Source organism: Onychomys torridus, chromosome 8 (assembly GCF_903995425.1).
Source record: "Onychomys torridus chromosome 8, mOncTor1.1, whole genome shotgun sequence".
NCBI classification, from domain to species: Eukaryota; Metazoa; Chordata; class Mammalia; order Rodentia; family Cricetidae; genus Onychomys; species Onychomys torridus.
Window position 1 is genome coordinate 108,492,188 of NC_050450.1, and position 11,499 is coordinate 108,503,686.

The window sequence follows — 11,499 nt, forward strand, 5'->3', positions numbered from 1 at the left end:
GGGATTGAAACCAGGGTTTCCCACTTTAGGCAAGCTGTCTAGCACTGTGCTACATCTCCAACCCTATTTTTACTTTTGTATGTGTAATGCATGCACATGAATGTGCAGATGCGTGTGCCTTTGTGTGTGCATGCAGAGCCCAGAGCAGGACATCAGGTGTATCTCTCTACTGTTGTCTCCTTTATTGTCTTGAGACAAGGTCTCTCACTGAACTGGAAGTTTGCCATTTTGAGTTGGCTGGCAAGTTCTCAGGATCTGCCTATTTCTGCTTTCCTCTCCAGTTTCCTGGGTTACTGGCACCCAAAGCCATATCCAGCATTTTTTTTCCTTGCTTGTTTGTTTTTGTTATTTTTTGAGGCAGGGTTTCACTGTGGAGCCCTGGCTAGCCTGCAACTCACTCTGTAGGCCGGCCTCAGAGATCTGCATGCCTCTGCTTCCTGAGAGCTTGAACTAAATGTGTGTGCTACTGCACCAGGCTCATACCCAGATTTTTATGAGGGTTCTGGGACTCACTCAGGTAAGGTTTTGTGCTTTGTCTAGAGCAAGTACTCCTATTAAGTAATCTTCCGGAATCACCCATTTTTATGTATTTCGAGTGTAAGTGGGTCTTTGTTGTGTGTTGGTGTTTGTGTGTGCACACAATTGGAGGCACAAGGTCAACTTTTCAGTTTTGTGGGCTTGTTTCCTAGATAGCTGCTCACTATGTAGACCTGGATGGCCTGGAACTTTCTATATAGATCAGGTTGATCTGTTTCTATATCCCAAGTGTTTAAAGACATTCCCCAGCAAGCCTAGCTTGATGTTACTCTGATGGAGCTGTCCATCTTGGTTTGTTGTTGTTGAGGCAGGGTTTTTCACTTGGCTAGGAACTCGACAGTTGGCTAGCTGGCTGGCCAGGAAGCCCTAGGAATCTCCTTGTCTTTGCCTCGCCAGCCCTAGCATTACAAGTACATATCACTGCACCTGTTTTTGTTTTTGTTTTTGTTTTTCTTGTTTTCCCACTTATATTCTGGAGCCTTTAACTCAGGTCCTTGTGCTTGAATAGCAATCCCTTTACAGCTGAGGTATTTCTGTCCCCACTGTGTGACATAATTCCTGAGAAGACATTAATGTCTACTGTCTTAGTCATTGCTCTATTGCTGTGAAGAGACACAATAACCATGGCAACTCTTACACAAGGAAGCATTTAATTGGGGCTGCCGTACAGTACAGAGGTTTAGAGGACTAAAGTCCATTATCATCATGGCAAGGAGGATGGCGGCACGCAGGCAGACATGATGCTGGAGAAGCAGTTGAGAGTTCTACATCCAGATCCACAGGCAGCAGAAAGAGAGTGACACTGGGCTTGGCTTGGACTTTTGAAACCTCAAAGCCCACCCTCAGTGACACACTTCCTCCAACAAGGCCACACCTCCTAATCCTTCTCAAGTAGTGCTACTCCCTGATGACTGTGCATTCAAAAGAATGAGTTTAAAGGGGCCATTCTCTCAGACCACATCTAATACCAGAGACAGCCAGGAGGTGGTGGTTGCACACCTTTAATCCCAGAATTCAGGGAGGCAGATCTCTGACTTAAAAGGCCAGACTGGTCTACAGAGGGAATTCCAGGACAGCCAGGACTACACAGAGAAACCCTGTATCTCAAAATCAACCAGACCCTGTATCTCAAAAAAAAAAAATCAACCAACCATGGGTGTGTGTGTGTATGTGTGTGTGCATGTGTGTGTGTGCATGCCTGTAATCCCAGCACTCAGGAGGCAGAGGCAGATGGATCTCTGTGAGTTCCAGGCCAGCCTGGAACTAGTCCAGGACAGGCTCCAAAGCTACAGAGAAACCCTGTCTCGAGAAACAAACAAAAAAGAATACCCAAAGTCCAACTTGGTGAAGCATTGAGGTTTATTGGGGTTACTTCCAGAAGGATGGGTTTAGGTATTACAGGAGCAGAAATGACTCAAAGTCACCAAAAGCCCACACCATTCCAGTGTGGTAGTTCACAAAAGCTGGAAACCTGGAGTTCACTGCCTGACTCATAGGCAGCTCAACAAGTTGGAGACTGTCTCTTCCAGACAGTTCAACTGGTCTCTGCCTCTTGCAGGCAGTTTGGCTTATTCGCTTGACTGTCCCTAAGCAGTCCTTACTACTTATATAAGCTTGGGAGTGGTGGTGGTAGTGAATCTGATTAGATTTAGGGACTTTTTTTTTTTTTTTAAAGGTTTATTTATTATGTATACAGTGTTCTACCTGCATGTGTCCTTGCAGGCCAGAAGAGGGCACCAGATCTCATTATAGATGGTTGTGAGCCACCATGTGGTTGCTGGGAATCGAACTCAGCACCTCTGGAAGAGCAGTCAGTGCTCTTAACCACTGAGCCATCTCTCCAGCCCTTACTTGGGGACTTCTTGAAGCTACCTAGTTGTTTACTTCCTGAGATTTAATGAACTGCCCTGAAGGATGGAGTGAATTTTTTTTTTTTTTTTCCGAGACAGGGTTTCTCTGTATAGCTTTGGAGGCTGTCCTAGAACTTGTTTTGTAGACCAAGCTGGCCTTGAACTCACAGAGATCCATCTGCCTCTGCCTCCCAAGTGCTGGCGTGTGTCACCATCACCCAGCTATGCCTTTAATCTCAATACCAACCATAGAAGACCTGGAGGTCTGTACAGACAGGCAGTGATGAGGAGGTCATGTGGTTGGGTTTACAACCAATGAGAAGGCAGAACAGAAAGTCTATAAAAAAGATAGACACAGGAAATAGGCCTCTTGGGGAGAGGAAAGACAGCAGCAGCAGTGAAGGGTAAGGTTTTCAGCTCTCAGCTATTGCTGTGACCTCTTGGCTATTAACTCTGTATTTGGCTCTGTGTTTCTTATTTAACAAGACAGTTACATCTACACCTAATATTAACTCTTGTTAATGTGTATGTGTTGGGGTTAGAAACCAAGGTCTCATGCATGCTAGGCTACATGCTATCCTGTTATACTACCAAAAAATTTCACGATACAAATAAAAATATACATGGGCAGTCAAGCACAGTTGCACATGCCTGCAATTCTAGCACTTGGGAGATGAAAACAGGAGGATCAGGAGTTCAAAGTCATCTTCAGCTACACAGAAAATTTGAGGCCACGCTGAGATATGTCTCAAAAACATTCATCAAAATAAAGTTTATCATGGAAGTAACAAATAAGTGTTTCCAACGTGGGGCTGGCAGAATGGCTCCCTCAGAGATGGGTGGTGAGAAGGAATTTTCTGCCATTTATAATAGAGTGGTGACGTGAGAATATATCATTGGCATTTCACAAGTGCATCCATGAAGTGGGCTTCAAGAAACACATCCCTGCCGGGCGGTGGTGGCACACACCTTTAATCCCAGCACTCGGGAGGCAGAGGCAGGTGGATCACTGTGAGTTCGAGGCCAACCTGCTCTACATAGTGAGTTCCAGGAAAGGCGCAAAGCTACACAGAAACCCTGTCTCGAAAAACAAAAACAAACAAACAAAAAAGAAACACATCCCTTAGTATACAAAGAATTCTGGATATTTGAATGAAGGAAACAGGAATTTAGATGTGTTTTGATGCCAGGATCAACAAAGACATCTGGCCCAAAGGAATAAGAAATGTTTCACAGTATTATCAGGGTATATTTGTTCAGAAAACAAAATAAGGACCAAGAATCTCTGAATAAGCTCTATACTTTGGCAACCTGTGTCTCTATTAACAATTTAAAAAAAAAAAAAAAACCCAAAAAACTGGGTTGGGGATTTAGCTCAGTAGTAGAGTGCTTGCCTAGCAAGCGCAAGGCCCTGGGTTCGATCCTCAGCTCAAAAAAACAAAAACAGGGCTGGTGAGATGGCTCAGAGGTTAAGAGCACTGACTGCTCTTCCAGAGGTACTGAGTTCAATTCCCAGCAACCACATGATAGCTCACAACCATCTATAATGAGATCTGGCATCCTTTTCTGTATACATAATAAATTAAAAAAAAAAAAACAAAAACTAAAAACTACAGACAGTCAATGTGGATCTGTGAGTTTGGGGCCAGCCTGCTCTACAGAGTGGCTTCCAGGATAGCCAGAGCTACACAGAGAAATCTTGTCTTAAAACCCCCTCTATTTTTTGTTTGGTTGGTTGGTTGGGTTTTTGAGACTGGGTTTCTCTGTGTAGTCTTGGTGCCTGTCCTAAATCTGGCTCTGTAGATCAGGCTGGCCTTGAACTCAGATGTCTGCCTGACTCTGCCTCCTGAGTGCTGGGATTAAAGATGTGCGCCACCACTGCCTGGCTTAAAACCCCTCTAAAACTAAGATTTAGCTCCTAGTGCTGTTAATAGCTTTATTTTTTACATTAAAATCCTTAATGATGGAACTGGGAAACTGGCTCAGCAAGTGCTCTTCCAGAGGACCAGGTTCAGTTCTCAGCACCCACATGGCAGCTCACAACCATCTGTAAATCCTGGTATAGGGGACCCAACATTCTCTTCTGGCTTCCGTGGTCACTGCACGGGCATTTTTAATGTATGCAGGCAAAATCCACACATGCAATAAAAACAAATCTTGAGTTCAAATTCCTAGCACGCATGTAAAAAGCCAAGCATGGGGCTAGAGATGGCTCAGTAGTTAAGAGCACTGGCTGCTCTTCCAGGGGTCTTGAGTTCAATTCCCAGCCACCAACAACCATCCATAATGAGATCTGGTGCTGCCTTCTGGCCTGCAGGCAAACATACAGGCAGAACACTGTATACATAATAAATACATCTTTTAAAAAATAGAATTAAAATAAAAATAAAAAAACCAAGCTTGGCTACACATGTACACGTCACCTTATTGTTTACCATGGGGAAGGAGATTTGGAGGTAGGGTGGGGATTGGAACAGGAAGATCACTGGGGCTTGCTGGCTGACAGCCTAGCTCTAGGATAGGTGTGAGACTGTCTCAAAGGTGTAAGGCAGAGTAATACAGCAAGACATCTGACATCCTTCTTTGGCTCTGCATGCATGCACATGGGCGCACACACACACACACAAAAGAAATTTTTAAAAATCTTTAATGATATATTATTTGCTATTTTCCAACAAATGGCTGGCCATTTGGCACCAGAGATTCAATAACAGTTAGTAAATGTAAATCATATAAATTACAAATTTATAAAAGTGACATAACCTTACATAATTCCTGAAAAACTAACATTGTCAGAATAAACTATGGCATAAAAAAAAAAAAAAAATTGCCAATAATCATGAATTGGGCACTTCCAAAGCAGACATGGGTCAGCTTTCCCAAGGGAGCACCAGGACAGCCCATTTCAGGATAGAGTGCAAAGCAAAGCAAGCATGGGGCTGGCCAATCACAGCTGGTTATTCTATGGGACAGACAAGCCCTAGCTAAAGAATTACAAGTTTGTCTATTTCCTTTTCTTTTTTGGAGACAGGATTTTACTATGTAGCCCTTGCTGGCCTTGAACTCAGAGATCTGCTTGCCTCTTCCTGCTCTGTGCTGGGATTAAGGACCTGGGCCACTATACCAGTTTGGTTTGTTATTTCTGATTGAATAGAGTGGTATTTGATATGGGCAATTGCAAAAAGCATAAACAGTTTAGTAGAGGTCTTTGGTCATTTAAAAGGCCAGAGTTTTGCTCCTCAGGATTCTTCAGACCTATTCAGTTGTTTTAGTTAAGTGTGTGTGCTTTGCCGTTGTAATGTTAAAATTAGTCAATGTAAGGCGCTGAAACAGAATACCAACTACTGTGATAAATTAACTTGTATACAAAGAACAAAAAGGCAGACAGAGAGACCCTTTGGATTTTTAGGGGATGGTGTTTTGAGTCACATAGCCCAGGCCTTAGTGTCCTGACTGCAGAGATTCTAATCCTTAATATGGGTTTCACTTATATCAGGCTCACTGCAAATTCCCTATGTAGCCAAAGGTGACCTTGAACTTCTGATTTTCCTGCCTGTACCTGGTTAGTGCTAGAATTATAGACATATACCACCAGGTCTAGTCTAGGGGTGCTGGAGATCAACCCCAGTACTTTGTGCATGCCAGCTCTGCCAATCGACTATACAGCTCCAGCTTTTTATTCCCTGACAACTTTTTTGTTTTTGTTTCTGAGACAGGGTCTGTTTGGTACTTGCTATGTTTACCAAGCTGGCCCCAAACTCACAGAGATCCTCCTGCCTCTTGCTTCCTGAATAATGGGATTAAAGTGTGTGCTATCACACCCAGACCCAGAAAACTCTTGAAATCAATACTTCTACTGCATCCCAATAAAGCTAAAACTCAAACACTTCAGGACACTGTAGTCTACTGAATCATGTAAATGAATAATCTGAGTCTGGGACAAAGCAATCACAAGTAAGAGGAAGCAAGAATGGGTCCTGGGGTGTTGGGAGTCAGACACAAGGAAGAACTCATGGTTGTTCAATTGTATACACGACTGGACACACTACAGAAATAAACACAGTAGTGTATACATGTGTTAGTACCCAGGTTTTCCAGCTCTGGCCGGAGAGAGCAGTAAACAACAAGCTCACCCAGTGTTCAGATCTGGTTGCAACATGCTGGTCTCCATTAACGGAGCCCACGCTCCTTGGAGAATTGGTGGCTCCAGGTGTGGGCACGGAAAACAGAAGGTGGATCTGCAGCATCTTACAGTGTCAAGAAGGAAATTATTAAAGATGTTATTGGAGCACAATGGCATAGATGGCCATCTCAAAGAGACCCAGAGACCAGAGATAAAGCTATTTGAACAATAAAACCCACTTTGATACAAAGGGCCAAGTGAATAAGTGAAGATCATCATTTATTCCAGTTTAGCCTACCCAGGACAACTTGAGCTATAGTTACTAAGACCTTGTTTCAAGAAGAGAGAGAAAAAAAAGAAACAGGTAGTCCCAGGTATAGTGGCATAGAGGCTAACGCAGGTGGATTATGAATTAATTCAAAGATAGTCTGGGCTATAAAGACTCCATCTCCAAAAAGATTCAGGAGTGAAGTTATTTTAATCTACTTATCCAGGCTAGAAAAATTACAGGATAACTGTATGTGCATTCTTGTAAAACCTAATACCTTCAAATGGGAGGAAGACCTGGAGTTCAAGGCCAGAGTAACCTACATGTAACCCTGTCTGGAAAACACAAAAACAGAAATAAGCACATGGCAAATAGTCTACAACAGAATGTCTAAGTAGAGTTACACAAGAACTCTTTACCTTTTTCTATAAGCATGGACATCAAATTAAACAGTAACGTTAGAATATTCACAATTAAACAGAGCACCTGCCACACAAGCCTGGGACCCACATGTAGAAGTGACTCCACAAAGTCCTCTGACCTCCACATATATACAGCAGCACGTGCATGCCCACACTTAAGGAACATCACGCACTCACTCAAACACAATAATCAGTTTAAACTTTTAAAAAGAAAAACAGGGGCTATGGATAAAGCTTAGTGATAGTGTTTGTCCTGTAGGCATGAAGCTCTGGTTTGATCCCCAGTATTACATAAATTACTGTGAACAATCCCCTCATTGGGGAGGCAGGAGGAGCTGAAGTTCAAAGTTAGGGCTAAGGATGTAGCTCCTTGGTAGAGTGCTTGCCTTGTATGCATGAGGCCCAAGTTTTAGTCCCTATTACTACTACTACACACAAAGAAGTCAAGGTCACCCTCAGCTATATATGTTCAAAGCCAGCCAGGGATACATGAGATTCTCTCCTGTAGAGGGGGGAAAAGCCCAAAACACTATGTAGATAGCTAAGCCAGTGAAGTGCCTGCCATACAAGTAGAAAGACCCGAATCAAGGATCCTCACACCCATGTGAGAGACAGGCATACAGAGATGGCTCAGTAGGTAACTGCACCTGCCACCAAACCTAGAGCACTGAATTCAAACCTAGAACCCACATGATGGAAAGAGAGAAGCAACTCCAAGTTTTCACCGGGGTCCACATGTATACTGTGGCACATGTGTAGTCTCCCTCCAAATAAGTATAAATTAAAGCCAGGCATGGTGGAACACACCTTTTAATTCTGTCACTCAGGAGACAGAGATAGGAGGATCTCTGAGTTCTAGGCAGCTACAGTTATAGAGTAAGATTCTGTTTCAAAATAAAAAAAAAAGATAGGGGCTATAGAAATGGCTCAGTGGTTAACATCATTTGATGCTCTTGAAAAAGATCCAGGTTCATTCAGTTCCTAGCACCCACATGTCAAACCTCTGTCATTCCAGTTAAAGGGGTTCCTTTTCTGGCCTCCACAGGCACCTGCATATACCACCCCCATCTACATGTAATTAAAAATAAAATCTTTTTTTTTTTTTTTTTGAGACAGGGTTTCTCTGTGTAGCTTTGTGCCTTTCCTGGATCTCGCTCTGTAGACCAAGCTGGCCTCGAACTCACAAAGATTCACCTAGCTCTGCCTCCCAAGTGCTGGGATTAAAGGCGTGCTCCACCACCACCTGGCTTTAAAAAAAAAAAAAAAAAAAGATGGGCACGGTCATTTTTATTTTTGCAGACAGGTTCTTTCTATGTAGCTTGGCTAATCCGAAACTGGCTATGTAGACTAGGCTGGCCTAAAAATCATAGAGCTCCAACTCTCTCTGTCTCCTGAGTGCTAGATTTGGGCCTTAATACTCACACAGCTGCTCAAAACCACCTAACTACAATTCTAGGACACCTGACACCCTCCTCTGGCCTCCAAGAGCTCCTGTACATACATATAAGGTATATATAAACTTACTGGGGCTCAAACACACACATAAAAAAGGTAGAGTGGGCCAGGCGGTGGTGGTGCACTCCTTTAATCCTAGCACTTGGGAGGCAGAGCCAGGAGGATCTCTGTTGAGTTCCAGGCTAGCCAAGGTCAGCCTGGTCTACAGAGCAAGATCCAGGATAGGCACCAAAGATCCAGGATAGGCAACAAAACTACACCAAGAAACCCTGTCTCAAAAAACCAGAGGGGCGGGGGAAGAGTGATCCAGGGAAACACCTGATGTCTCCCTGTGGCTCCCACATTCATGCATACAAGTACATAAGCATTGACATACACATGTGCAGTCTTGCTTTAACACATATATATATAACCAGACACACATTAATGATATAACTGTTCTAATCAATGTTTCATAACTATGACAAACATATCTGAGATTATCAACTTTACAGGACAAGCTTAAGAAGGTAGTTCATGCCTAAAGTTCTAACACTCAGAAGGCTGAGGCAGGGGGATAGTTGTCAAGTTCAAGGCCAGCCTGAATTATATAGCAATGGGTTACTATCTCACAAAAAGAATCTTTCCTCTAAGAAAGAACAGACTATTTTTTGCTGGTCTGGAAGTTTCTTTGGTACTGTCAACAGCACAGTTCATTACAGTGGAAGCCCATGGTAGAAAAGTTGTTTACTTCACAGTTGCTAGGAAGCAAGAGGGATCAGCAAGATGGTTTAATGGGTAGACACTTATCACAAGCCTCAAGTTTGATTGCTAAAACCCACAGGATGTTAGACCTCTGGCCACACATATGCCATAGAACAGGTGTAAATATATGTCCATACACCCAGTAAATAAATGTAAAAGAACATTAGTACAAAGAGGTAGGGCTAGGTGTTAGTATCTTCAGAGGCATGGTTCCAATGACCTACTCTCCATAAGAAAAGTTCTACCCATTCATATAGCACTGTGGGCCAAGCTTTCAAAATACAGGTCTTAGGCAGACACTGCAGATCTAAACTTTAGTAATGACAATAAGCAATATAAAGAGATGAGGTGTGATGACCTGTGATTTTTGTACAACTTGAATATAGACATTCATCATATCCAATTAAAAACCAAAAAAAAACCTGGCTGGAGAGATGGCTCAGTGGCTAAGAGCACTGATTGTTCTTCCAGAGGACCCGAGTTCAATTCCCAGCGCCCACATGGCAGCTTACAACTGTTTGTAACTCCAGTGCAGGCAAAACACCAATGCATGTGAAATAAAATAATTAAAAAAACAAACAAAACAAAAACAAAAACAAAAAAACAAACAAGGTCTTGCTATACTACCCAGACTGGTTTTTAACTCCTGGGTTTAAGTGCTTCTCCTGCACCAGGCTCCTGAGTAGCTGGGATCCCATGGGTGTGTACCACTGGGTCCAGCAACAATATCAACTTGTAACTCCACTGGACATCCAATTCAATACTTCTAAATGAAGAACTGAGCTACTGAGGCCTAGGCTACCTTGGACTCCACATAGCAGGTCAGCTATATAATAAGTCCTAGTCTCAAGAAACCAAAAACTAAGATGTTACAACTATTTAGAAGAGTTTATATAGTTCCTTGCTGGGTGGCGGTGGCGCATACACCTTTAATCCCAGCAATCAGGAGGCAGAGCCAGGCAGATTTCTCAAGGCCAGTCTGGTCTACAGAGCAAGATGCAGGACAGGCACCAAAACAGAGAAACCCTGCCTCAAAAAACCAATTAAAACAACGTTTATAGTTTCTCAAAAGTTGATTATGGTGATACATGCCAGGATTCCCAGCATTTGGGAGGCTGTGGCAAGAGGACTGCCAACTCCCAGAGCAACCTAATGACAATAGCAAAGGAAAACACTTGGGCTACATATCAAAAGCACAGCACAAAGCTGAAACACTTGTATGTGTTGGGTGAGTACATAAAACTTCATTTTGTTTTGGTTTTTTGAGACATGGTTTCTCGTGTAGCCTTGGCTGTTCTAGAACTTGCTTTGTAAACCAGGCTGGCCTTGAACTCACAGAGATCAGTCTGCCTCTGCCTCCGAGTGAGTACTTGGATTACAGGAATGCACCACTGGCTTTTAAAAAATAATTTTAAAAATTCTGTAACTGATTCTGGGGAGGAGGGAGATATTCATGTAGAATATCCAATAGAGTCCACCCAAGGCATAGAGGCTAGGTCCCTGGCAAACACCACGACCACAGAGCAGATAACAGAGAAATATTCCAGGCCTTACTCCGCTTTTCCTTCTGTTACACTGTATTACAATTTTTCATTTTTGTACTGTCTACTCAACTATTAGTTTGCTAAAGGGAAGCGTAAAACAGTATTTTCCTACAAGATACCATGAACCACTGAATCTAATACTGCTATGTAAGATTTAACACTTGATGCCTGAAGAGAGGATTACTCCTTGGCTTAGGTGGTTTGTAAGACCTTTGATCACACAAACCAAACTGAAGACTCATCTACCTGATGTGTCACCTGAGACCCATCTCCAATCACCTCAAGTGAAAACAGAGATGGCAAAGTGAGGAATATGGGGTAAGCTCAGATCCCAAAATCTTCAGCAATTATATAAAAAACAAGGTGTGGTGGCATGCACTTACAATCCCAATACTTTGGATACAAACAGAATGCTAGCCAACCTAGCCTAACTGGGAGTCCAGGTCCAACCAAAATATATTAAGAATCATGATGTGTACTTCATCCTACATGAGTCAGAGGTCCTTTCTGAACACTGAAGCAAAGGCTTCAGCAGCCCTTAAGAGTACTGCCTCAG